General features: G+C 37.5%; 1 protein-coding gene and 1 long non-coding RNA gene across 8 annotated transcripts in view; both read right to left on the bottom strand.

The window, feature by feature from the left end:
* The window catches only part of FILIP1 (filamin A interacting protein 1), a 274497-nt gene that overhangs the window by 174338 nt on the left and 75657 nt on the right, over positions 1 to 24502 (bottom strand). Inside the window, exon 1 of one of the 7 annotated variants that reach the window (XM_078055079.1) lies at positions 9860 to 10461. The exons of 5 other annotated variants lie outside the window; for them this stretch is intronic. The gene's annotated coding sequence lies outside the window, so the exon portion shown is untranslated. Of the gene's footprint in view, positions 1 to 9859; positions 10462 to 24502 lie in introns of those variants that run through there. One more of the 7 variants, XM_078055078.1, reaches the window with a different exon arrangement.
* The window catches only part of LOC118536862 (uncharacterized), a 29247-nt gene continuing 11779 nt past the window's right edge, over positions 7035 to 24502 (bottom strand). The window contains exon 2 of the long non-coding RNA XR_004917858.2: positions 7035 to 7267. This is a non-coding gene — a long non-coding RNA (uncharacterized LOC118536862). The remainder of the gene's footprint in view (positions 7268 to 24502) is intronic.

Below are 24502 nucleotides of genomic sequence, written 5' to 3'. Positions count from 1 at the left end.
AGATAGGGGAATCCCAGGGAAAATAGTGAACCTAGCCAAAGTCACAGGACTAGCGGAAAAGTCAAATGTCTGAACAGGAGACTAGAGTTTGTGGTTAGAATTTCCACTGGAAAAAAAAATTTATGTGCCCAAAAGTAAGGCAGAAGATATTATATCAGTCCACAAGGGAAAGGAAAGACAGTATATAGAAACAAATCCACTGCGGAAATGGAGCACCGTGGAACAGTGTCTAAGAGAACAGGTTGCTTCCACTTTGACTCACTTATTGGGAAAATAGAGAAAGCAAGGACCCAATCTTTAGCCAAACAGAAAGCTCACTTAGTTATCAGAGCACCAAGGCCAGCTGCCACAAGACCACTGATGCTGACACAAGGAAGCAGCTACCATTCAACACCTTATATTCTCAGAGTTAGCTCCAGAACAGCAAAGCAATGAAGAGATTAAGAGTACAAACTGAGGAGTCCAATTGCCTGATTCAAATCCCAGATCTGCCACCTGCTTTTTGGAGAGCCTTGGGCAATTCCCTCAGCCTTTTTATCTATAAAATGTAGAGTATATGAATATATGCCTCATGGGGTTGCTATTGCCTAATACATAGAAAGCACTCATTACGTATTAGCTACTTTATTGTTTTTATGATCATGTGATAAAAAGGGTAAGAGACTGGAATTTGTAACTTCTGCCAAGTGACTTCTCTTTTCTTCATCTTAGTATTATCTTCTTTTAAGTGATGAGGTTGTACTAGATAACTGGTTCGCAACCCTGGATGCACATTAAAATCACATAAAAGCTTCCAAAAACCTAGTCAGGTCAACTTGAATCAGAACCTCTGGGGGATAGTCCCAGGCATTTGAATTTTTAGAACATCCCTGCTGATCCTGATGCACAGGGAGTGTTGAGAACCTCAAGACTAGATGATCCGATAATTCCAAGTGAGCTCAGAGTTCAGTTTCCTGCTGGGTATGGGTGGCTCCAAGACCAAAGCTGTATAATCATCAACAATGTGAGACTCGGAGTCCCCATTCCTGCTTGAAATCAGACCAGGTACAGAAGTACAAAGAGAACCAGGAGCTCTGACAGAAAACTCCTGCATTAATATGATAAATTGTTAGTATCTTTCACTTAAGAGCCATATCAGTTTTGTTGCCAAGAGAGATTTAGAATAACTGAATGAGAAAAAAGAAGAAGAAAAAAAAACCTTCCAGAAGCCAACAGTCCTTTGTCTCCAATAGATATAACACTAATCCTTTCCCTCCTTTGATAGTGTTGCACCCTTTTACATAAAGATAAGAAATGACATAAGGAAAATTCTGAGTTTATTTGTTAGAAGGAAATCAGGGGAGACCATGTGAATGAAACAGAGGGACTTGATGAAATATAATATATCACTACCTTTATTTTGAATTAAATAAACCTATGACACAGAGCAAAGAGTATATTTGCTTCAAGATGTTTAGCATGTCAGGTAAGCAGTGGTATAAGTCCTGTGTATTGATCAGTAATGAGTGTTGATGTGTATGTTGGCGGGGGGGTGGTGGCAAGGTGTGCTAATATATTTTTGACAAGATACTGTTTTCAATTCATAGAATAAAATTTTTCAGAGGGTGGAGATTCATTCTGTTATGTGCTCACTTCACATGAAACACTCAAGTTCCTAGAATATTCAATCCCATCACCTTGGATATTTGATACATAGACTATTTATGGACACAGGCATAAGAAAAAGCAAAGCATTATCTGCTCCATCAAAATTTTATTAGAACTGCTCTCCTTTTACTTCAGATAATCCAAAAGTTAAATGCCATACATGTAAATAGAAACTCAAGAATTTTAATTATATCCAAATGATCAGACATTGAGCATCATTAGTAGTCATTCTTGGTTAATAAAGATAAAAGAATTAAATAAAATATCCAATAAAATAGTTCACGCTATTGATCACAGTAGCAAACCACTGTCTGAAAGTATCAGGTAATTTTCCTTAAACTATAGCAAACACTCCTTTTTTTTCTGAAGGAACAACATGGTACCAGGTTGACAACTCACTACCTAAGCAAAATTTGGGGGAGCCTATGAGAGCTCTTACATGGAATGAGACCTTCTATTCCCTTCTTCATTGCCTCCTCCAACCAATGTACATGCACCACCAAAGACCTTCAGGGAACATTGCTACCAACACCTGGAATAAGTATTTTGTAGGACTCCCTCTTGAACCCACTTAACAAACTGAATGCTAATGACCAAGGCAGAGATCTGCAGAGCATTTTGAATGTTACAACGGAAGGTGGGGTTCTGAGTTGTCAACAGAGGCAACACAAGGAGACCAAAACTCCGATGGTTTTAAAGGATCTGGCTACAAGAGCAGCCATAATAACTCACAAAAGCAAATGCTCCATGCCACCCTCTCCCAGGGAATCAACTCAGCAATGTAGAAACCAAGAACCATGGGCACTGGGTGGCTCAGTCAGTTAAGCGTCTGACTCTTGATTTCAGCTCAGGTCATAATCTCAGGGTTGTGAGACTGAGCCTGGCATTGGGCTCTGTGCTGGACGTGGAGCCTGCTTAAGATTCTCTTTCTCTCTCTCTCCCTCTCACCCCCAAAAAAGAACCACACTGCCCCATCAATAACTGTGGAAGAATAGCTTCTGCATTCCAGTACCCAGGCTTGGCTCTTCCTGGGTTGCCCAACTCCAGGGGCCACTGAAGCTTCTGTTTCTACTCTGGGATCTGGGAGAAAAGTCTGAGCCCCTGCAGTGTCACATCCTACAACTTTCACTAAAACATCTCACAGTCACCTCTGTGAATGTCTTCCTTGAACAACTGCCTACATTACAAGAAAGTGGTTGAAAATATGGGCTGACTAATGTCAAACTGCCTGTGTTTGAATGTCCAACCTACCAGTGGGCATGTTACTTACCATCTACCAACCTCATTTTTCTAATCCATAAAACAGAGATAAAACTAGTGCCTCATAGGGTTGTTATGAGAAGTAAATAAAATCATCCAGGTAAAATGCCTGGCACAATGCCTGGCACAGAATAATCTCCAGTATATGCTATCTGGTATTATCATCATCTATAGATACAAAATAATTATATATAGCCATATAATACATATTATATAGATGATACGTATTATATGTAGTTATTACCATTATATTATGTATTACATCATCATATAAGAATTGGGATTCAGGGGGCATCTGGGTGGCTCAGTTGTTAAGCATCTGCCTTCGGCCCAGGTCGTGATCCGGGGGTTCTGGGATCGAGCCCTGCATCAGGCTCCCTGCTCTGCAGGAAGCCTGCTTCTCCCTCTCCCACTCCCCCTGCTTGTGTTCCCTCTCTCTCTGTCAAATTAAAAAAAAAAAAAAAGAATTGGGATTCAGATGCACAGTCATTGATAAGAACACCTGGTATGCTGGGCAATGATCTCCACAATAAACAGCATATAGAAGGTGGAGATATATGATCCAAAATTGAGGAGCCCCTGAGGAGTGAATTCTACCAATGCAGCTGGCTTCCTTATGTACCAGAACAAACAACAGACTGTGATCAAAGCAGTTGGTTTGGTGATGTCCAAACCAGAAGATGATATCTATCAAGACAACATGTGAAAGTTAAGCTTATGTGTGAGGCCCCTCCCTCATCCAAATACCAAACTGCCCAAGCATGTATCACTTACTAAACAGTTATTGAAACACAAAGAGCCTTGAATATCTCCAGTGTCACATTTCAAGACTTACAGAATAATTAGGAAAAATCTGAGCTGGCAAAACTCTTCTTGGCTCACCCTGGCAAGCAGACCATCTTTGTTTTCCAGGAGTGTGTGCTGTCGTCACAGTAACTGTGAGCCTCCAAATACAGGCCCAGGCTGTCATTTCCTCATGGACTTAGGCTGCCACACTGAAATAGCATTATGAACTCAGCGATGCCTCTTCCTTTCCTGTTGTGCTGTGGTACCTCAAAAATGAGTTACTTAAGACAGAAGTGTATTAAAGAGATATAAAAAAAATAAAATCCTTTTATCCCTATTACCATATCACCTATGACTCTTGTGTCTGTGTGTGTGTGGTGTGTGTGTAAAGATCTTATTTTTACAAAGATCTTTTAGATAAACAAGGCAAGTTGGCAGTAATTTGATTGTCTTAGTGATGTCAACAGTCTACTGTTTTTAATCAAATTGTCTTTCGGCTTTAAATCTTCAGCAAATCATTTTTTAAAGAATGCATTCGGCCAACTCTGATGAGTTCATTTCATGGATTTCCTACACCTTTTTCTTACAAAGATAAGCAGCAGATAATTCATTTCTTCAAAGTAACTTGGGAAGATTGCAGTTACAATTGTTGCAAAAGCAAAAAAAAAAAAAAAAAAAAAAGACTATTTTCAAGGTTAGACCTATAAGGTCTTTGGCCAGTGAAGCAACAATCATGTTCATCTATGCTTTGGTAAAGGAGGTAGGTGACAGAATTTAAGCAAGAAAGCAAAAAGAGAAAAATCCCTGAACCTCAAGGAATCAAAGTCAGATCACTTGAGATAAATCCTGCATTTGTTTTAAAAATTTTTAGTCTGTCTTTCACAGACCTCAGAAACACATAAATCACCTGATATTATGCACGTTGACACCATTTCCCAAAAAGGAAAACCAACACCAGCCTTCTTTTGACTTTTCAGTGCTGCTGTGGCTTAAGCAAAGCTCTCAGGGACTGGGGTGCTGGTTAACGTCCTGTTACTTCATTTCTGCTGGGAGTTTCTCAAGTTCTGCAATCAGCTGGTTAGCAGCCAGCAAGAGCTGTTCAATTCATGTTTGACTTTCCTTATTCTAAGTTCTTCCATAACTCCTGCCTTGCCTTGGAAATCAAACTGCCTCAACTATTACCACAGGGAAAGGGGAATTCTGCCTGTAGCCTCGTCCCTTCTCTGATCAGCCAAAGACCAAGAATGACCATTTAAGGAGAAAGAAGAACATAACCCAATATATTTTCCTGAGGTTCCTGTATTTTTGTCCTAAAGCCTTGATAACGTATTCCGTAAAGCCAGGAAAAGTTCTTATTTTTTTTTCTTTTCTTCCTTCTTTCTTTCTATAGCAAGGTTTTCATTAGAGAATGACAATTCTAAAACCCAGTTTGCCTCATCTTTTAAAAACGTATCCTTTCAATTGGGAAAAATAAAGCAATGGTCAGGTTGAAGCCGTAACTACCCGGCATAAGGTTGGTTAGAGCTAAAGCTACTAAGAAACTTCCCTGTTTATAAGAGTGTTTCAAATATTTTTGTTAAATTAAATATACAGAATGGTGAGTACCCCATAATACACACACACATCTTTATGATATAACAGGGTTTTTTTTGTTTGCCTTGAATATACTTGTCATGTTTAAGAAGAATGAATAGGATTAAGGATGATGAATAGCAAGAATCCATTTCCATTTGGTTAAGGTTAAAGCTAGCGTGAGATGACCTTTTTTGGTCTTTTCATTTTTATCTGTTACTAGGTTAGTAAAACAAAACAAAACATCTAAGGGAAGAAATAAAGAATGATGAATTTAATAGCCTATTTTCTATAGAGGAGGAAGTCTCCATTGCCATACATTACCCATTGTTGTAGGCTATAAAAAAGACACCCAAGCACTGGTGTATAAACACACTTTATCTCCAAGTGCAAATATAGAAACCATAGGACAGTCTATGCTGTGGGTGATTTTTTAGCCTTTTTAGTAATGATTCTGTAAGACAGCAGGCTGCTGAGTGATAAGGGAGGGTTTGAAACATAAATTCCATGCTAAATGATTGGCTGGCGTTCAAACTATGTGTGCTCACAGTACCCAGCAGCAAAGTATGTCCCCAACAAGATTCCACATTTAAACAATACATTCTTCTGCCTTTCCTATGATCTATGAACTTGAGTTCACAGACTATCTGTGTCTAAGAATTTTGTGTGCAATGAAGATTAAAATAAACAGAAAACTGCATTTAGGATGTGATAATAAAGCAATAATAGATTAAATTTATTGAAAAGTCTACCAGGCAACTAAGTTTTATTAACTCATTTAATCTTCAAAACCCCTCTATGAGGAAGATAGTATTATTATTTTCATTTTACAGACGAGGAAACAGACATAGAGAGTAATTTGCCCAGGGTCATAGTGAGCAGAGATCTGAACCCAGGCCATCTGGCTTGCCTGTGCTGCAGGCCTTCCTTGCCTCCTCCTTCATACCAATATCCTTGTTGTATTTTCAACTCAGATTTAAGGAAACAAATTTATTATATTAGCACATCTTCCTATTGCTATATATGTTAAAAATAATTAATGTATAAACAAATTTATGTTGCAGTCTTTTAGATGTCATACTTCTAACAAGTTGTTACCAATTTTCTCTCTTAAATCTTTCTGCTGAAATAAATCTCAATCTAAGCTTTCCCCCTCAATTCCCAAGGTGCTACTTTCCTAAAACCCACGTGTGTAGAAAAATAAGTAAAAATATGGATTAAGCAAGCTCTGTAAAATCCTATTTCTTAGGGCACCTGTTTTATGAAGAAATGCTCATCTTCCAAAAAAGAAAAACACAATCAGCATTAGTTTAGAATATGCATTTTGCCACCAAGTTTCACTTCTAAAAAATAAATTAAAAATATAACCATAGGAAAACCACTGCTAAATGAATATATTGAATATTTCATAAATTTCATTGGGAAAATCCCATAATAATTCTTGCTAAACACATTTAGAAGAGTAATTTTAACCTCCTTGGCTATCTTAAAATATAATTCTCTTAAAATATAAAGAGAATTTTCTTTCAGTGGACACAGAAAAAAATTGCCTCAAAATCCTAATTCATGTTTTATCTCACACAGTAAGGCTACAGGTTTCATGAGTGATTAAAAATAAATCTGAGAAATGTCTCTATTTCAAATATCTAGGGAAAAAAAGAAAAAGGGATCACAATACGCTATTTAAATATTTTAATGTTCCAGGACAGATTATAATCCATGATGACCCACAGATAAAAGGAGCCATGATTTAAATGAACAATACCAAAGGTAGTTACAAATTTAATCTGATACCAAAAGATGATAAAAGTCATATGAGTTACAGCATTTAGGTAGGTAGATGCATACACAGGACAAGCAGGTATATAGTATATATACAGTCTTTATATATATAGTTCTTTCCAGTTCATTCTCAAGGCACACCATCTCCACAATCAGGTACATGAGTGTAGTTAGAATTACTTGTAACTTCTCTGTGCACAATAAAACTATGAAGACTTGCCTTGAGAAATTGAGATAAAAAGTTATTAACCACACTTAATAGTTGCTTTTCTTGATTTTATACTTATTTATACTTTCTCATGTACTCATCATCAGAAATCTAAAGCCAAAAATGTTAATAGAACATCCACAACGTGCATAGGGATAAAAAGCTCTAAAACCAAGTGGTGCTTAGGACAATGCTTTGCACCTAATTGCTTCATTAAACTGTTCTGAATTTAAAGACACAAACCCTATCCCAAAGTACCTTAATTCTGATAGAGCACCAAACTGTCTAAAAAGGAATCACTTCTAAAAGGTAAGGTCAGGGAATCATTGTGAAAGTAAAAGACACTGATCTGGGCTTTAAAGAGTGGACAAGGTCTCTAGGAAAGGGGAGGAAATGTATAACAGGCAGGCGGAATGAAACAGGCAGAGGTGTAGCATTGAAATGTGCACTGTGCATGTGTTTGGAGAACGGTCCAAAATCTGAACTATCTGAAGCAGAAGGACATTTGTTGTTGAGTAGTGGGAGCCGAAACTGGAAAAGTTAAGTACGTGCCAGATGATGGAAGGTTTTCAAAATACCCAGCCTAGGTGTTTGGCAGCAACCAGGAGTCCCAGAAGATAACTGAAGAGTAAGAGAAACAAGCAGAGCAATGTTGTAGAAAAATTAACCCCGTGGTCATGGGCAAGATGGTCTGGATGGCAGTAAGGGGTAGTAGGGGAGCAGCGGTGTTTCAATCCAGACAGAGGGTGAAGGGAAGAGGCTTTAGTGTGGTAGGAGACATGGTGATGGAATCTAACAATACTTGTGGTGAAGGGGAAAGGGGAGATTTCAAAATAACATAGACATGTGAACTTGAGCAAACAAGAGAAGAGAATCTACATGGCTCATGGAGGGTTTGATTGTTCATATACCGGAGGGAAGCACATGGTCTAACCTGAGCTATTTTTGATTCTCAGGGGTAAATTTACAGCCATGAAGACAATGCTACTCAGAAATCAATTCATCAGGAAACATAGCTTTCACCCAGGGCCAAATGCTGTACTCAGTTATCTACACACTGTTCCACGGACTCCAAAAGAAATTACATGCCTAGAACTAATGGCAGACTTTGGCCTTACACATACATTTGTAAGCCAACAATGTGACCCTTCCTGAGATAAAAACAGGAAAAATGTAAAGCATTTAGTTCTCACTTTTCAAAACTTTTTCAAGACGAAGATACTTCATCTCCACTAAAGTACCAGGAGTTTCATTCTCTGATACCAAGGTTACCAAAGTACATTTTGCACTATACATGTATACATTCATTATATATGATTAGCTTCGTTTACTTCATAAACTAATCGTGCAATCAGAATTAGGAAGCACTGTACATACTGAAATGTATGTATTATTTCCGTTTCCTGCACATTCTATATATAAGCTTTAATTAATTTTTCTTAAAATAGAAACATTTACTGAAAGGGTTGATACATTCTTATTTGTCAACAAACCACCTGTTCTAAACTGGTCTTGGGTAAATTCTTTCTTTAGGTTGATAAAATAGACTCAATTCCCTTTAAAATGTACATCTGTATCTTCTTTTATATTATCCTTAGATTAGAATATTCATTCAAATTATCGTGTTCATTTAAAGGAACAAATTTATGCAAATCTAGCCCAACTATAGACACCAGGTATCAGTAACCATATCCTAACATTCAGCCACAACTTTTGTCAGAATCAATGTGAAATCGACCACTCTAAGCAATTCTGATAAAACTGCATGGCAACTCATGGGAGGGGAGATAATATACCAACAAATAAAAGGAGGATTTCCTTCACACTATCGTAAACACTCATATACACATATATACAACTTTAGAAAGAAGTTTTTTCTAATAGATTCTATTTCAGTTTTAAAAAGCAGCATCTGTTTTATCTATACAGAAGCAATTAGTCAGTTTATTTTTTTCTAAATCACAAAATAACATTCTCCTGAGTAGTTTCTATTCAACAACTGCAAAAGTAGTGATTTAATAGCAGCCGTATTTTGTGCCCAGTCAGAAGCACTTGGGGTGATTATAATGTAACCAGGTCAGAACCAGCACAAGGTGTACCAGTGTAATCAGAGAATCAGGCAAAGGGCGAAGCAGATAGCAGCAAGTCTTAAGTACAGCAACACAAACACCATGCAGGACTTTCCTCTCATCTACCACACAAGCTGCTCAGCTAGTTTCAGTAAATGAACGTTATTTTGCTCCTAGGGAAAAGATCTCTTCCATTGTTTAGCCATCTTAATTGTGAAAGGAGCTGTGAAGTTGTCCTTTGCCATATATTTCTGTTACCTGCTCAAGAATGATAACTTGGCAGAAATATTTTGATGGCTATTAAAACATCGTAACAACCTTTGTGCTTAAAAAGGAATTGGTGTAATTCTGAGAGAGATGATGCTACTGATTCTTTCAAAATAATCCACAATGATTATGATAATTCCTTAAATGTGTTATCACACAGTGGAGACAGTAAGAATCAAAGGAATCCGACAACACAGAATCTGAGAGAACACTCCTCTTACAGAAGCAGAAATTTAAGAGAGTAAATAGCTGTTTATTTTGGTCTTACCTGACGGCAGCTTGTTTAACCAAGGGTATGTCCTTTATGGAGGTAGTTTATCCTTTGAAGAACCCAGTGGCTTGTCCCACAGCCCCAGAGAGACTGGAGTCTTGGAAAACTATCCAGCCCAAAAGAATACAGAGGAAAAAGCTTTTCCCACTTTCTTTCCTAGGACTAGCCAACAGCTGAAGTCATGCAGGAAACTGAGTAGAGGGAAGGGGAAAGCAGCTTCTTCTCCCTGAAATCCCGATCAGCAGAAATTGGAGGCTGGTGTCTATCTCCCACCCAGACTTTTGTTTAAAAGTTTTTTCAACTGTTGCTAGGTGTTGTTGGGTTCTGAGATTAGGTTTCTCTTCTTCTGCTCCCTTCACAACACTGTCGGAGCAATGACTTTGTTGAGGAGCTGAGCTCGCGCGTGCTATATTTAACCAGTGTTCTCAGCAAGTCAAGCCTGTCAACAGCTGAGAAGTTTGGAGCCGGCTTTACTCAGTTCCTCGGCAGCTGGGTTATCAGTGCATATAGCTCTGCTCACCCTGTAAAAGATTGCAGGGAAACCGGCAGATCCTTTTAAGGACACAGAGGTAATTACTACTTGAAGCTCTTAAATACAGATTGTGATTTGGGACTTTAAATTTGAAGAAGAAATAGCAGTTGTCTGGAGCAGAGCAATTTACCAATGCAATATTTTTCTCAATTAGGCATTCTCAGATAAATGTTCTTAAATTTAAAACAGCCTTTTAAAAATGTGCCACAACTGTTGGGAAAATTCACAGAAAGAGATCATTCCAGACGGCTTTTTACATTGGTGTGTTACTTTCATACCCTGTCATATCAGACTTGATCAGCTTGTATACCTGAATGTTATTAAAATCAGGTTAACATAAAGGAGTATCTGTAATAGTATGTTTTTGAATGGAGTTAGGTTAAGAAGGAAAATCTTATTATTCTCACTCAGGTCATTCATTCAAAGTAAGAAGTGGAGAACACTCCAGGAAAACCAGGACTTGAAAAACCTCTGGTTGTCAACAGCCTCACCTCATCATTAACCCTCCAGGCTCCAAAACCAGCGAAGAGTCACTCCTACCCTGAACTGTCACATGAAGACTGTCTCAAGATATTTTATTTGCTTTATTTTATATCATAAAATAGTATGAATCTGCCAAGATTAAGACTCATGGGGAAAAAGTGTGTTTAACTAGTTTTGGGGACTATCTTATTACGTACGTGAAATTAACAGTAAGAAGAACTGAGAGAGATCCCTTTAGCCACAGGTAAAGTAGGAAGGGACACACACACACACACATACACACACCATTATTAGTTAACACACTAGAATATTGCCCTGATAAAAACGTCACCAACACCATTATAAAGGTTGACCCCCTTCCCGAGATCAGTTTATCAGCCTAAGGATACACTTTTTTTGACATGCAAACTGAAGTTAGACCAAGCAGACATGTAAAGGCATGGATTTAATCTTTTAAGCATTGCATATTTGTGAGAAGTGTCTTATGTACTAAATAACCCTAATTGTCTCTCTGGGAAAGGCTACCACTTTTCACAAGAGGGAGGTGTGTATGTGTGTGTGTGCACGTGTGTGTGTCCTTCTTTTTAAAGAAATGACCCTCACCTCCAAGATTAGCTGACCCCCCCACACACCTCAACCCATTAGAAAACATCTCAGTTCTTTCCATCCCAGCCACCACACTAATTGCATTCCTCCTTTCCCCTTAATTTATTTACTACTATTAACATATAAAATTACATTTGTTCAGATTCTTAGTCTTCCTGGGTCTGGGCCAACCTTGATTTTTTAAAAAAGACTTCTATTAAGATGAAAGTGTTCTTATATGAAATGAACGGACTCATCTAGAACACTAATGGATCTTTTAGAAACAATCTATTCACAGTCCCTAAAAAGTGGGTTCTGATAGGAGGTGGAAGTGTGTGACTGGGTGAGGCCATAGTTCAGAACAACCAGGAGAACATTTCAAATATTACAAAGAGCTGGTGTGAGGAGAAATTATTGTTTGGAAAATGCACACACCCCACACAGCATGTCCCACATACAATAGCACCAGGTTGAGAACCATTTCACTAAAGAGGACCCCAGAAATGTAACATTTCACTCCTACTAAAAGTTCGCTTTATAGATGTTTCCAATCCAAAATTAAGCAGAGAAGCTTGTAGCCCAAGTCAAGATGACTGAGGGGAAATAACCCACTTTGTCTTTATGGGCCTAGATAATTCCATCAGGAGCATGAAAGTTATTTCTTCTCTAACTATCCAGACAATTAGAGTTTTCGGTGGTTATTTTTTTTTTTTCCTTTAATGAAAACCTAGTCCTCCCACCATTGTTTTCTCTAACACTTGGATTAGCAGTCCTTTGTTACTATTAATTTATTTTAAACAATGTGATGACAAGCAACAGCACAGAGAGTATTTTATATAATTAGATACTGTTGCTACCTTCAAATTACGTTCTTTAATTATACCAAGCATATGTGCTTGTCTAACTCAGTATCCCACAATAATCAGTCTCTCTTTCTCCCCCCACCCCTCTCTCTATCTCTCACGTGCACACACACACACACACACACACCACACACATGCATTCTCTATCCCTCTTTATAAAGTGAATTTATTTTGAAAGCTTTCCCCCTGGGAATGATTATTCAGACAAAAGAATTTCCTACATAATCCACAGAGGAAGTAGTGCCATTAAGAGTTATTAGAAGTTTGTGTTTTGTATACAGTCAACAAGGAACTGATTTTTCAACACATATTGTTAATATATTACTGTTCAGCTGCATCCTTTTCCCACAGTCTTAAGTGTGAGCATTCTGAGAACATCTGATAAACTTAAAACTAAAGCTGTATTTCCCAACTTCAAGAATGAGTCATGATGAAACTTTTTAATAAGAAAATAGGTTAATAATGTCAATGAGAAAAAAGCAAATGAATTAAATAAGAGTGTTGGCACATTATCTCTATATCCGTTTCTAAAACACAAATTTTACCATATTGTTTATTTAAAGAGGCATGGGTTTTTTTTTTTTTAAGTAAAAAATTAACCAGTTTGACATTTGCTTCAAGATGAAGTTCAGGAGTGAGGGGTCATGAGGGGAATTTCCAAACAAACATCTCTGTTATTGTTTATTGCCTGGATCTGAGACTTGAATATAAGCTCCTGGGTAGTAGAGAATGTTTCCTGTTTGTTCCTTATTGAATAATCAAGCACCACAGTAAGTGTTCAATAAATAGGAATGATTGAATGAGCAAATGAACAATATAAAGATGAAAAAAACTTTACAGCATGTTATTCAAAACTTACAGAAAATGCTTCTAGGCTTTCTGGACAGAGTTATGTCATTATTACTTACATATTACAAGTTTTGGAAAGACATTCATTGGTTGCAAATTAGTTATTTTGAATTTTGTTAAAATTTCAAAGGAAAGTTAATAGATTTTAGGATAATAAGAAAAATACTTATGTAACACTTACTATGTGCCAAGCACATTTCTAAAGCCTTAACATATATTCTCACAATAACCCAATGAGACAGGTATTATCATTATCCCCCATTTTACAGGCAAGAAAACTGAGACATAGAGATATTAAGTAACTTGATCAGGTTACATGCTAATAAGCAGCAGAATCAGATTTGGACTAGAGAGTCTGGTTCCAAAAATTTGTGTTCCTAACCACATAACTGCCTCCTTACACTTAATAGTCTCAGTATCTTGTTCTTGACAGTCACTGAGAGTCAAAAGATACAGACTCTGCTATACCTGAATAAATATGCTTCTGACCAAAAAAATACATTTAAAATTCTACAGCTCTGAGGCAGATAGAAAAAAAAATGGCATAACTACATGATCAGCATAGTAAAATAAAAGCTCATTGGAACTGAAGTCCTGTTGAATACCAGAGAAGAGAAAATTGGACTGGAAAGAAGATAATTGCTTTGAGAAAAAAAAAAAAGTGTCTATTTTTAAGCAAAGGATATGAGCTGTTCAGTATTCTCTCTAAAACAAACAATGCATGATGTTCTATGATGAATGAGTTCAGTGCCTAATGAAATTCTAAAATTACATTCTAAAAATATAATTTTGGTCTATAATTTGATAAGCAATTTTTAAATGTTTATGAGCTACGCATTCACAACCAAAACTTCTCAAAGATGTAACCAACAACAAGAAAAAACATAAGACAATATGGGGGTGGCGGGAGAAATCATTATACATTAACTAATGCTTTGATATCAGAATGATACTGTGTTACAGTTGCTATAGTCAGGTTTTACAATTTGAAAATACTTGCATTTTTTATTAATCTAGATATATTTCTATTTAGATCTTACAAAACTTTAAAAGAGGGGTGCCTGGGTGGCTCAGTCGTTAAGCGTCTACCTTCTGCTCAGGTCACGATCCCAGGGTCCTGGGATCGAGCCCAGCAACGGGCTCCCTGCTCCGCAGGAAGCCTGCTTCTCCCTCTCCCACTCCCCATTCTTGTGTTCCCTCTCTCACTGTGTCTCTCTGTCAAATAAATAAAATATTTTTTAAAAAAATTTAAAAGAAATTGTGCTAATCCTTTGTAATAACTATACACATTCATAGTAAAATAAGTACTTTGTCCTGTTCACTAGTAAAACATATATTATGTCAAAACATATATTATGTCATTCATATATTTGTTCATAAAATATTCAATTAAATCATTTCTTTTCCCAACAGCTTCAGAGAAAAGAGAGGCAAGAATAGGTTTTTAGAAAGTTATAAGATAATAATATTTTTCCATTTACTGAGCAAAGTAAGCATTTACATGCTTAGACCTTAAAATCCCTACTTCCCTGCTTGAAATTGGGTAAATAGAACTTAACTCTGAAAGTTATTATAGGATCATATTCTATCAAAATCACACGCATCCTTCTTTGCGATAGAGTCAACTAACATTCTCCTGAGTATATTTCCTTCTTCCTTTCCTATTCCAGAGTCATTCCCCCCCTCTTGTTCAATGCTCTAATTCTTAGTTGTAATGGATGACTCAACAATTTTCTATGAGGGCATGGGACATTTACTCTCTAAGAAATAGACACAGAACTGGGAAACCAGTGATTAGGCACAGAACCATGCAAAATAATGCACTTTTCTCCATGGAGCTTATGGGTGTGTATATATACACTCTATAGATAATTACAGTTAACTCTGATAAACGGGCTGCCTTGGAAACACTGTGGTTAAGACCTCTGATTCTGGAGTCAGGCAAAGCTAGTTTGAATTCAGACTCCATTACTTATCACCAGTGGGAACTTAGCAAATTACTTTATTTCACCTAAGACTACTTTACCTCTTTTTTAAGATTAATAAAAGAGTTTAAGACTATTTATAATAGCCAAACACTTGAAACTCTGAGTGCTTTCTACAACTGAATGGGTGCAGTGTAGTGTAGTCACACAATGGTATGCTATAGACAGCAATAAGAACGAACAATCTATAACTGAATGTAACAATATGGATAGATCTCTCAAACAAAATGTTAAATGAAAGAAGCCAGACCCAAAACAGTACACTGACGATTCCATGTACACCAAGTTCAAAAACAAGCAAAAATATTTTTGGTTTTGGAAGTCAGAATAGCAGTTATCCTTAGAAGGTGGGGACACAACTGGAAATGGGCACAAGAAAGGCTTCAGTGGTATTGGTAATATTCTATTTCTTGCTGGTTATGCCAATGTGTTCAATTTGCAAAAATTAATCAAGCTGTATACTTGTGATTTTTTTAATGTATTACTCAGGTATTTTTGTCTGTTATAATCTAATAAAAAGTTTAAAAATTAAAAATAATTTAAAGGTAAGCATCCTTACCTTCTGAAATATTTACAGGTGAAATAATATAGTGTCTTGGATTTACTTGAAAACAACCCAGTGTCAGGAAAGAAAGAGATGTTGGACAAGAGAATAATGAAACAAGATTGGTCAAAAGTTGACAGCAATTGAAGCTGGGTAATGGGTGATATTTATACTACTCTCCCTGCTTTCATACAAATTACTTTTATACCATTTCTTTAAAATAGCGCTTACTATGTTAGTTATTATTTTAATTATGAATATTAATGTAACTGTCACCTTAAAGTATCTATACAAACTGAACTCTTTGAATCCAATCAAGTCTTTACATGGAAAACACATGGAATTCCACTGATGTCATCAGATAATCAAGAAGACAATTGGCTTTATAATATTAACACATACTATTAGCAACTGAGATCAAAAGTTGAATAAGAAAAAAGGTAAGGAAACTAGAAAGGACTGCCTGAGGCAAATTAGTCCTAAACCCACTGGGGGAACAAGCTTCATTCTTGCTTTTATCAACAAAGCTCATTAACATATTGTTCTGCCTATGTGATAATGAAAGGGAAAAATATCAGGAAACGAAGATGTCTAGGCAGCAAAAGCTGTGGGCCAACAACTAACAAATGGTTAGTAACAGGAAATGTCATCACAGGGGTTCAACACTCAGGGTGAAAAGTTCAGGGGGAGAAATTCAGAAATATTTGAATTTGGCAACCATTCTACAGCTGAGCAGGCCTTGTGTGCTTAATATTTGTATTCTTCACTTCTTTCATCTGAAAATGGGTAATCATTCACCTCCTGGAACATTATGGTCAGGGACAGGAAAGTGTTTTGAAATGATGAAATATCTAAAAATTTTGTGTGTTGAAGCTTTCCTTTTGGTCACCTATCTTCAGGACTCTGAGGTAAGTTTAACCATATGATGAAAGGATGAAGAAAGTTCTTTAAAAAGCCTAGTGTTAAACAAGTATAAAAATGAATGTAGAAATGTAGAATTGGAATTGTTAGGTAGAGTGAATAAAAGTGAATAAAAGTGAGTGAATGAAAATTAAAAAGCAGTAATTTTTTAAAAACAAATTGACCTCTTTAAGACAATTACAATTTCCTTGTTGATTCTTTAGCCATTAAAAATAACATTACAGAAGAATATTAAATTATTTAATGAATTGGAAAGAAAATCACTGAAAGTTAAGTGAAAACAGCAGGTAACAAAATAGCATTAATGAATTGGCATTATTTCATTGGGGGATAGATAAAAATAGATAGGATATAGGTATTTCCTCACATGCTATGCATATATATATTTCCATAGAAATACATAAATACATACATATGTGCATATTCATATAAATATATATTTATATCTGAAATATATAAACCATAATACTTACAATGGCTACCTTTCCGTATGTTTTCTAAATTTTTTTTTCTAAATTTTTTAAATTGACATTTTGTTTTTATAGTAGGAAAATAAGATTATTTAAAATCATTTTTCACTGGGGTGGTTGTCCAATATTTTACTGAGGTAGAAACATAAAGACCTGTGTTTGGCATGACTTTCCTTTCTTGTTATTATTCAGGATTTCAGTGAATTTGCCTCAAATAATGGAATAATTAAACAAATGAGCACAGTTGAATTTTGTCTGGTGTGAGTCTGGCATTCAGTTTCATTTATTGAATTCCTCTTAATATTTGATTATAAGAAAAAGAAAAAGGTCATCTTTTTGTGATTCTTCAAAATGAACTAGGGTTGCTTTGCTTTCCATGCTTTTTCTGCTTTTTCATCCTTACAAATGCCTTAATTCTTCATAACATTACATCATTGCATTTGCTTCTGTAACTTTCTCCTGTGACATTTTCCCTCTGAGCCATAGATTGTGTTTGGGTTCTGCCTGGAAATTCTGCATGGTGCCAGGAGGAAATATTTTCACCTTTAGGGCTTACCTGAGGAAAGTTTCCAGCCATTGTGTTGCTGTTGACTTTAAGCGATAGGGCAGAGAAAAGAACTTTTTGCACTTCCCCAGCAATATCTGGAATATGACATCACTATCTGACTATGTCTTAGAGTAGAAAGAGCCCTGGGAAAAAGGAGACTTTGCTCTGACCTCAATTAGCAAGACAATTTTTTAAAAATGACTTCATCTCGCCGAGCCTATTTCTTCAATTGTCAAGTAGAGATAATGGAATTTAATCTACACACCCCGCCCCCACTCTGGCCCCTCCCCCACTCCCACCACCACAGAGCTACCATCACAGTACGTAAGATGACGCCGAGGCAGTGCTGCAGGAGTGGGGATGGAACAGGAGAGAGAAGAGAAGGCAATAGCATTCTTGGGGCCACTGCCATCAGTTTTCATTACCTAAAATTATTTTTATTGCTTAAAATTATTTGTTACCTAAAATGTCTTACTTTTGTAAAAATAACGTCTTATTCTTACAAAACATAATTTATTGCTTAGATTTTTATACATAATTCTGAACTGTTAAAAACACTGTAAGACATGAAAAAATAGGAAAGCAGGAGTGTTTATCTTCAAAAATGCTAATTAAGTTCGTTGTAGCCTTGCTAAAGGGGAAAAAAGTTACGGTTCCAATTTTTGCCCATTTATGCCAACAAACAGTGTTCTAATCTTCTGGGTCTGTGTGTGCTTAGAAAGTCTGCCATCTGAAACGCAGGTGCATTTGAATGTCCATCTGACCGAAGGCATTTATCAGAAAATGAATACATGCATTATAGAAGTAATGGACTTAAGCTACACACCAAAACTATGAACCTCCAAATGTTTTCAGATTATAAATAAATAGATGAGAATGAGAGGACAGGCTTTGAGGAGGGAGTGGACAGTAAGTGGCGACAGGAGCATAATTCATCCTAGTGCTCAGTCAGACCTGCAAAACAAGAGGGCTGGTCTTTCTTGAGTTTCCTCAAGAGGCATAAATCTTATGTTTGCCTTTGTGGGATTCAATCAAAATTTGCTATAGATCTATCTAATGAATAAACGAGGAGCACTTACTCTGTGTAAGGCACTCTGAAGCAATGGTTCTCAACTGAGACCACTTTTGTCCCCCAGGGGACATTGGGCAATGTCTGGAGACACTTTTGGTTGTCACAACTGAGGATTCTACGGACATCCAGTGGGTAGAGGCCAGGGATGCTGCTAAATATCCTACAATGCGCAGGACAGCTGCCCCAAACAAAGAATTATCTGGCCATAGTGTCAATAGTGCCAAGGTTGAAAACCCTGCATGTACTAGAGGATTAAAAAACAGTAACACAGACAAGAACCACCCCCAAGAGCTTAGAGCAATGAAGATAAGGCAGATACACAGCAAAACGGACAAAGCAAGAAAAGCTATAAGAAATATACAGAGAAAAAATGACTTGTAGCTTCAGAGATCAGGGAAAACTTTGAAAAATAATACTGTAAATATCCATCTTAACATTCCTAAAGTAACTTAATTTAAAGGTGCTATTATTTTTGTAATCCTTTTTTACATCAATAAAGATAAATTAACCACCAAATACTTACAGAAAACATCCTCTCTGTTCTTGAAACTGTATTAAGTTCCCTGGAAAGACAAATCTGAGTAAAACAGAGCCACTATTCTCTGGAATTTAGAGTGGAGTTACACCTCCAATTCCACATTAACATTATCAAGATTCATTCCTTCAAACATGTCATGAGTACCAATTATGTACCAAACACTGTGTGACACAAACAGGCAAGATTTCTGCTCTTGTAGAACTGTTATTTGGGGGGCGCCTGGGTCAGACGGTTGGGCGTCTGCCTTCGGCTCAGGTCATGATCTCCAGGTCCTGGGATCGAGTCCCATGTCCGGCTCCCCATTTGGGGGAGGAAAAAAAAATCAAACCAACAAATACATGATTTCGGTGTATGACTTCTGTTTTCAAAAATACTGCACTGTCTAGTCCAAAAATCCTGAAAGCCTCCCCACTACAAAACACCTAGAAATTCTCACTCAGATCTCACAAGCATGCTTTTTGAAATCTAACTGAGCATGCAAGAAGCTATGGAAAAACCTCTAAGGGCCAAAAGCAAAGAGGGAACTAAAAACCAGAACAGTGAGTGTACACTGACAGTGAGGTCCCTGGGGTCTGGGGAGCAGGAGGGCAATTAGTCTCAGAAACCACTAGATTTTAGTGACAAGGTAGGAATAGGACACGAAGCCTCAGGTCCCAGAGATTAGGATCTGGAACTGAGTCCCCTGAATAAAGGTAGGACTCTCGGAGTCAAAAAAAAAAAAAAAAAATTACAGGCATAGGAAAATAAGAAGGAAACTTATCCATCTTGGCCTGGCTCTAGATAAGGGAAAAAATAGCTTATGCTAAGAATGCATTACCACAAACCAGGTTTTAGTAGGCTTGATGAGCAAAGGTACATTACTCATGTTGTCTGAGAATTCCCAATCCAGGATGTTAATATAAGAAGACCTGGATTGGTAATCCCCACAGAATAGCTAACAGTTTATCCACACAGTCCACCCCTTGTGACCAGCTGTGTCTCTTCATAAAGCCCTGGGATTATACCTAGCATATAAAATTTAGTACATAATCTTTGTTTCGGGTTCTGCCTTGTAGGTAACCAGATCCAAGTTAGGAACTCTTGTAAGAGAAGGCCTATTTGAGGAGCTGCTCTTCTAAACTGAGACCTGAAGGATAAGAAGCCTATACAAACTGTAGAGGGGAAGAGTAATCCAGTAGAGGGAATAGCACGTGCAAAGGCCCTCATGTGGAACAGGACACAGAACCTTCAAGAAACAAAAAAGTAGTGGTAGAGAGAAGTTTGGAGAGCTGCAAAGGAGCCCAGTCAGGTAGAGAGGTCTTAGGCCTGGAACCCATGCACACAGCTATGTGTGTTTTCTTAAGTTAGTTGCCAAAGGTTGCAAATAAGGAGATGTCACATAACAATTTCTGAATTTTCAAAAAATTCAAAAGATCTGTCAGCAGTGGGCTTGCATTCTTACATGGCAACCCTCAGCTGGATCTACCCCTTGAGACAAGGCCTGTGACCTCATATTTACCACTGTCCCCACCCAGCTTTTTTCATTCATTTATGTTGCTGATTTGGCATCCATATAGCTCATAATTTGGGACTTCATAGGTTATGGTTTGAAAAAAGTTGGATTTTATTCTAAGATCTTTAAGTATTTTAAGCAAGGGAATGTTATGATCTGATTTATATATACTCCATTCGCTATAAAACAAAACAAAACAAAACAAAATTGGAGAGAACCAAGAATGAAAAAGAGGATACAAATGAGGAGACCATTGCAGGAATCTGGGTGAAAGATCACAGTGGTTTGAAATGGAGTGCTAGCAATGGAAATGGAGAGAAGCAAATGGATTTAATGTGTGCTTGGAATCAGAAAACCCAATGTTTGCTGATAGATTAGATATTACAGGTGAGAGAGAGAATCAAAATGACTTGTGCTATATTATAAAGAGCTTGAGCCTTCTATGGTCAAACCCTAAAGGGACATTTACTGATAATCCTTGGTACATGGAGAACTTGTGCTGTGAAAGGTACAAATAAAAGAAACTCTGATGCCTGTAGGAGCTTGAATTCTGTTAGTAGAGGTAGGATTGATGCAAAGAAATACACTTATAAGTTATACAACTTATTAGACAGGTGTAACTATTAGAGTAATAATAACAATAGGTAACATTCATTGAGGGTATATTATATACCCAGTACATACATCTCATTTAATACCACCTAGAGTTAAGTGTAATTGTCATTTCCATTTTATACATGGAAAAATAAAAACTCAGGAAGTTAGGTAACAGATCATACAGCTTATAATTGGCAGAACTAACATTAGAGCCCAAGGCGACTTACTCCACTGGTCCTTTGTTTAATGAGTGCCCTAGACTGCTTTTACGTACCTTTAGTGGGACCACAGAGTTAACCTGCATGCTGCAACTTAGACATGCTCAGAAGAGTAATGTCACTCCTTCGACTTGACTGAGACTGCTCTGAGCTTTCTCACAAGCCTCTTTCAGCTGGAGAGAGCAGAGAGAATTGAACTTTCCTCAAGACTATTTAAAATTTAGCTCCATTCAGTATTTGAAACTGTCTCTTTGGGTAATGTTTTGACCCCTCTAGAAAAGAAATGCAGATTTCTCAACCTTCCACCACATCCGTGTGCACCAGCACATATGCACGGACATACACCCCTCTGCTCCCCAAGATGGTGTTGGGGTGTGTGGACAGAGAACCACTGAAGTTCCCCAGTCTTGGGCTTGACGTCGAGGCCCATCCGGTTGCTGCTTGCTCTGCTAGCATTCATGACTAAACTCCTTTGCTGGAATCATCCTTGATCTTGGTCTCTTAGCTGACTAAAAACTCAATAGCATTCCCTAGTTAAGGGAGCTCCAGCTCAGCTCTCAGCAGTGCTGTCAAGCTCCCCACATCTGTGACATTTCCTACATCCAGCAACCTGGCGCAACAGCCCATCTCCTGACCCTGCTTCAGAACCACTCCTATCTCAGCAGCCTCCACAGCTAGGCTGACGATAAAATTTATCTTCCAAATCAAGACATTTGTGGGAGTGACAAGAAGGTATATCATAACTACAGTGGAACATGGGGTGAATCAGGACAGTCTCAAACTAGGACATAGGGCAGGCCCTAGCTCTCAACCTAGCTGCTTTGCAAGTTCCCCTTCCAGAAGTTTCAATAACTCCTGGGTTGTATTTATGCTACACGGGATGGGGAGAGGTCCAGGAAAGCTAAACTTTGAGGGTTCTCCTAGCCATATTGCACAGTCAAGTTCAGACCATTGAGATTTAGTCCCATGTTAGTCCCAGCCCACAAGGCAATCTCTTTCAGATCCTAAATGGAAATGGCCTCCCACACAGCTATTTAACACATCTGCTCCTCTCCTGGGAAAGCCCAGAGAGGGAAATGGCTCAGATGCCATAGGGGAAGAGGTATCCTTCTCTTCAGTATGGGACAATTCTGTGACTGGAGTTTTCCAGACTTTCCCTTTGCTAGGTTAAATCTAAAGCTGAAGGAGAATGAAAACAAAACAAAACAAAACAAAACAAAAGCCAAGAACAAACACCTCTCAACTCCACAAAGCCTTGCTTTCAACGCGACTATCTTGGTAAAGAAGTATAGTGTCTGCCCTCTTATCCTCTACCTCTAAACCTCAAGACCAACCTTTGAAAGTAAAAGACTGCAGGGGCACCCGGGTGGTGCGTTCAGTTCAGCCTCTGACACGTGGTTTCGGCTGCGGTCATGATCTCAGTGCCTTGGGATCGAGCACCGCGTCAGGCTCCACACTTACCACCAGTCTGCCTGAGCTTCTCTCTCCCTCTCCTTCTTCCCCTCCCACTCATGCTGTTTCTCTCTCTCTCTCTAGAATAAGTGAATACATTTTGAAAAGAAAAAAATAAAAGCAAAAGACTGCAAATTAAAAATGATTTAAGGGAGGAGGTGGAAATAAAATGCATTGGTTTAATACTTGCAAAGAAAAAATAACTAACATATCGAAGGCTGTTCATTCTCAGTCTTCTCTGCCTACAGTGAAAGAAGGATTTAATGTCATTCCACATTAAGTTTCTTAACACAGACTTGATAAGATGAATAAACAAATACCTTTTATAAGATACTCAGAATGAGTAGATCTTCAGAGGTCAAAGTTCAGCTACTTTTGGATCTTAGATCCTGTTCTGAATATTCTATGGTTTTGTGATTTTTATCTCTGAAAGGCCAAAAAGTATTATGTATCAGGTTTCCACTTAGGGCTTTGCTTACTCATTTAAGCATCTCAAACCTAAACTGCAAGTCTTAATGTTTTAGAGTGGCATTAAATGGTTTTCCAATATTGATCAGGGATTATTGAGAGGTCCCCAAAGTTTGTGATGTTTCACAAGGGCATTCTAATGGGTTCATTTTTCTATTTATTCTGTTCACTGCCAGGCAGCGACAACAGTTGCATCTCGTGTATGTTGTTACTCTAGTTGATTTTGGATAACCCTAACTTAAAAACATTCTCTATACCAATGTGCAAGTTTCCAAACACAAGCGGAAAATTACACAAATGCTGAGTAATCAGGGTTATGGGAGGACCAAACAAGAAGAGGCCAGGTGGAGTTTGTCTAGAAAGGTTTTATAATGCCTTTATGATTAATAAACCTAAGGAAAACATCTGAAGCTTCTTTGAAATGTTAAGAATGAACTACTGGAGAACAACTGTGCTTCAAAGAGTAGTAAAGTATGTGAGGCAGTCTCTCACTAGGGGGATAAAGGAATCCTATACCCCCAATAAATTATATAGAAAGGAGTAGAGGGTTGAGTTTGACAAGTTTAGAAGAGTTTCTGTTAACTCGTCAACTCCAGCTACTCCCTTCAAACCCTAAACCCCTGGATATCCAAGGTAACTTCTTAGGAATTTGCACAACTAAATATTCCCAGAAATGCAGCTCCATATTACATAACCAGAATAAATGGAGCTTAACAAAAAGAAACTCTATGGAAATCTGGATAGTTCTGTAAAATTTCTTTAGATGCTTCATATGAATGAAAAGGGGCTTATAAAGCCAACTAAAGGAAGAGACAGTCTGCTTTATAAATTATAACATTATCAATACACACTCACTGAGTATCAGCAGTGAGCAAGTCTTGCTCCTAGAAATAAAAAGTTATGTTTGTTCCTTTATGATATTTCATCTAGTTAATGTGATAGATATACAATTAGAATACACACAATTATAATTAGAACAACATAAAATAGGATCAGGGCAAAGAATCCTAGATATTCTCCTCTA

This window comes from Halichoerus grypus, chromosome 9 (genome assembly GCF_964656455.1).
Source record: "Halichoerus grypus chromosome 9, mHalGry1.hap1.1, whole genome shotgun sequence".
Taxonomy (NCBI): Eukaryota; Metazoa; Chordata; class Mammalia; order Carnivora; family Phocidae; genus Halichoerus; species Halichoerus grypus.
Note: the sequence above shows the minus strand (reverse complement) of the source record. Positions and strands in the feature narration are given on the sequence as shown.